This window comes from Silene latifolia, chromosome 11, assembly GCF_048544455.1.
Source record: "Silene latifolia isolate original U9 population chromosome 11, ASM4854445v1, whole genome shotgun sequence".
Lineage (NCBI taxonomy): Eukaryota > Viridiplantae > Streptophyta > Magnoliopsida > Caryophyllales > Caryophyllaceae > Silene > Silene latifolia.
Window position 1 is genome coordinate 99,628,154 of NC_133536.1, and position 4,789 is coordinate 99,632,942.

Here is a 4,789-nt window from a genome sequence, read left to right on the forward strand (position 1 = left end):
GGCATGATATTCATAAGACAATAACGAAACAACTTTAAAAGTAAATAAAGTTTAAGGTGATTACATAGCAATACCAAACTCATAAAAAGAAATACAAGATCCTCAGACGTCTCTCATCGCTAAAACTATCAAAGCTATAAAACATCGTCTCGACACAAATGAAGACTTCTAAGCGCCACGTGATGACTCATCCGGCTATCCCATACGCATCACATCATACTGCTCAATAATCGCTCACCACCCCGAATGGATCACCACGTTTTTAAAACATTTAAACGGGTCGACTAATCACACAACTCAATATATATATCAACAATAAGATAAGCAGACACGACTTAAGCGTCATACACACACAATCACGCCAAATCCAATCATCTCAATCACTCGATCGTCCCTTTGGACCAGCCCGCCGATGGGGGACCGCACCGTACCCACCAAATCCCCGCTCCACATAGTGAGCGATAACCCTGTCCATTAATGTGCACATCCCTTCGGTGGCGGGTTCCACAGAAAGCGAAACTAGGGCGTGAAGCCACTCCCGCAAGTGACCCCACTCGGCCCGAGGCCACGCCTCGCTAACCATAAACAACGATCACAACCACAATCACAATACAATTACTATATCAAACAACCAAACACAACACATCAACCAATATCCCATTATGGGACTAATACTGAGTAGGAAATCCTACCTGGAACAGCAACACAATCAGACGGTCTCAACAGCTGTATAAAAAAGCCTCTTCTACAAATCTTTCTCTTATCATACATACACATAATCACTACCAATCATTATCTACAACAAAACCCCCAATTCCCCATATTAGGGTTTAAACAAACTCAAACAAACAGTATAAAATTGGTATGTAGATCTTACCCTTGACGCAAGGAACACTATGATGCAAAGAACAAGATGATCCGACACTCCTAGCCTTGGGGATTTGCCAACAACGCGACGAGAGAGAACTACGTAACTCCTTTTTCTTTTGAAAGGTTTAGAAAGGTTAAAAGTGATTAAATAAACTGACGGAAACATTTTATATCAAACTCGCGTTATTAGCAAAACCCGTCAAAACATTCCCCGTAAACCGGCTACTCGATCGAGTACCTAAGGTACTCGATCGAGTACCCCCTTACTCGATCGAGTATCCTAGTTACTCGATCGAGTACCCAACAGGTCAGAAACTATTTTAAAACGCAACTCACCCTTACTCGACAGAGTAAGGCCTACTCGATAAAGTACCCAAAGACTCATAAATACGTTGTATTACACCCTATATTCATTAGGTTCATTGGTTACAGGTTTCAGGATCGTCGCTCTGATACCATTTTGTAACACCCCCATACTCCAAGTGCCTTACCAGGACCACTCAGGTATAAAGAAGTTACCATCTCGGTTTCCCAAGGCAATGATAATCATAAGACAATAACGAAACAAAGTTTAAATAGTATAAAGTTAAGTGAAAGATTACAATCCGGAAACCAAACTGATAAAATGTGAATACATGTTCTCCAAAACCAAATGTCTAAAAGCTAAACATAATGTCTGACAACAGCGGAAGACTCTTCTAACTGCAGTGATGACTCATCTCAGCTAGCCCATGTATCTCTACTCATACCTGCTCAACAACTGCTCACCATCCCCGAATAGATCACCACAGTTTTTAAAACAATAAACGGGGTCAGTACTAATCACACAATTTATAAAATCCAACAACACAACAAACAACACAGCTCAATCGTCACAGATATACTCCGAACTCCATCACCAACTCCACAATACTGACTACACACTAAAGTGTGTAGCCCTGCCAGAGTGCTCATCACAACAGGTCACTCCACGCCGCCAGTGGGGGACCGCAGCCGTTCCCACCTAATCCCCGCTCATCTCCGTCGAGCGATAAACCCAAATCTATTAATGTGCACATCCCTTCTGTGGCGGGTTCCACAGAAGGCGAATAATGGGCGAGAAGCCACTCCCGCAAGTGACTCCACTCAGCGAGGGACGCACCCCGAAGAACACAGACAGATACAAACAATCACAACTATTAAACAGCAATCAAAACCAACAACCGTCACAATACTCGTATGGTAACAATCAACAATCACAAAGCACCACCAACACATTATGGGACTAATACTGAGTAGGGAAACCCTACCTGGAATGCAATACAGTCAGACGATCTCAATACACTAGTAGAAAAAACCCCTATCGCGACGCTGATATTGTGGCGGTTCTATTAGAAACCGACACAAAAAGTAGTTAAGAAAGTATTGGCGACGGTTTTAATTAAGAACCGACGTGATAAAAGAAACCATTTGTGGCGGTTTTATTTAAAAACCGCCGCTATAGGGCTTTTGTGGCGGTTTTAATTTATAACCGATGTGAAAAGTGTGTGGCGGTTTTATTTAAAAACCGTCGTATAAGACTTTTATGGCGGTTTAATTTACAACCGATGTAAAAATTGTGTGGCGGGTTATTTAAAAACCGCCGGGTAAGGACTCTTTTTATTATTACTCATCGACATAATATAAGTCACCTTACCCCTCTAAACCCTAACACTACCCCTCTTTTATTCCGATTCACATCTCCCTCAACACCCAACTTCCCCATTATTGCTCCTTACCCCTGACAGGCTGACACGCCAACCAAGGCTCGCAGGAACCCCTCAATGCTCATCAGTACAAGCAATTGACCATTTTTGAGATGGGTTTTCGTCTAGTTTAATGAATTTCGTTGTTTGGTTGTACCATTAGCCTTCTACAAGACGGGGTTAATGTCAGTTTCTGACACTCCATTTGTTATCAAAATCGAGTTGGACTTCAGGTATATTTCATTATCTAGGTATCCGATTTTCAGTTTTGTATATGTTTTGAGGTCAAATTGAATTAGATATTCACTTTGGAAATTTTTCGTTGGTATTTCGCTGTCAGGCCGTTTGAAATTGAAACTAAAAATCGGTTTGAAATTACGAAGTGTAGTTGTTTATTTTAAGTTTAATGTTATGAATGTATCTGATTGCAAGATCTCTGGAATGAATTTGTCTGATATTGTATTTTAATTGATAAAGAACAGCTGAAATTGTGATTTTAATTGATAAAGAACATCCTTTGACAGCCAAAGCCAATTTGTTCTAAAATGATGTAATGTATATTTGTATTGCTTATGCTTTTATCTCGTCTATTGTTCTTTACACCATCTTCAAGCCCTGGATAATTTGTGATAATTTAGTAAATGTCGAGGAAAGTAGAGTCCCTGCTCTGAATTACCTTAGGTTCGTACCAGTTATTGACTTGGTTGCTTTTCTTATTTTTCTTAAATGAGATGAGTGGTTGTTTCCGCTGGCGAGGCGGAAATGATCAAACTAAAAGAGGATGTTATACATGGATCTGTGATGGGTTTTTGGGATTGTGTAATAGGGTGAAAGTTCAAATTTTGTTGCTGCCACAGTGTTCAAGTCACTGTTGTTACTTGTCTAGTATAGACTAAAAGGTTACAGTTGGAGTTTGATTTACAAAATTTGTGAACAGTTAGATTACTTTGGTCGAGACAACGTAACCCCTTGCCCGTTCTGTTTAGGCTGAGGGCTTATACAAGATTTCATGTCGATTATGTACTGGTTTATGCGATCATATACGCTGTGTATGACATTGTAATTGTCCTTGTTATATAGGAGCATCTTCATTTGTTTGTTTAAAATGCGCTAACTATTAAGTGATAAATTGAGCTGATTTAATGGTATTTCTGGTTTGTTATATAGGGCGATGCTCTTGAAGGTTATGATTTGTGCAACTTTTGCCATATAATCCAGATCATCCATCAGGTGTGTGTACTTTTTACTTGTGCAGTTGTTTGTTCAGTAATAAACATAGAAATGATGAAGACCAATAATAATATTAGAGTAGAGACATTATGGTTTGTTTGTTGTTGCCTTCTTTTTAAGGTGAAGTTGCTGTTATTTTTTTCCATGTGTGTTTTAAATTCTGTGCTCTCAGTTGTTTTGAAGAGAGTACTAAACCAAGAGTGGCCTGTTTTTATCTGCAGGTCAGATCTTGGCATGCCATCTTCCCCTGCGCAATCCGTCCTTTTCGCTGCCGTGTTTTTTTATTATGTCAAGTAAGTTTCTCAACTTTTCTCGTGACTTGGATAGCTTGAAAGCACAACTTGTCCATCCTTTATCTTAGATTGATAATGGGATAGCTAGAGTGGCTCAATGACTTTTTAGTTTTCTTATCACTTCTTTCTATATCATTGCTGAACTCCCATTTCCCTTTCCCTAGACAACTTGTCCATCCTTGAACTCCCATTTTCCTTTCCTTAGACAAATTTATGAGTTGTTTTCTGATCAGAAAGGCCTTTCTCAAATTAAGCAGGCTGAAATTCAAGCGGTACTAATCCAGTCGTACTATGATAGAGTCATGACTGTAGCTCGTGATGGTGTTAGTGCTGGTGAGCGACGAAGATGGTGATGGTACTGGTGCTTGGAGGAGATGCGGCGAGCAGACCATGGTGTGAGCTGCCTGTTTGTAGTTGTGCAGAAGCTTTATATGAGAATTGGGGTGTGCAAACTGGTATTGTATATATAAGAGTTGTCGTAAACTGTACCTTATCTTTACGAGTGTAATTGGGAGTTTTATTAATCTGAGTTTGTTAGATTTGTGTTGTTTAGAATATTATTTTGGTAGTTGCATTTCTATTTATTGGTCTTAGTTCATCTATAATATTCAGAATTATCAAATTTATGGGGACGTTGTGTTGATATTTTGGTAGCAAATATTTATTTTTATA

General features: G+C 39.4%; 1 long non-coding RNA gene across 1 annotated transcript; it reads left to right on the top strand.

Annotated features, from left to right (window-relative positions):
* The first annotated feature begins 2,581 nt into the window (after positions 1–2,581).
* Positions 2,582–4,118, top strand: LOC141614997 (uncharacterized). The gene is made up of 3 exons (XR_012529530.1): positions 2,582–2,827; positions 3,762–3,824; positions 4,046–4,118. It is a non-coding gene; the product is annotated as an uncharacterized LOC141614997 (long non-coding RNA).
* Positions 4,119–4,789: the final 671 nt, after the last annotated feature.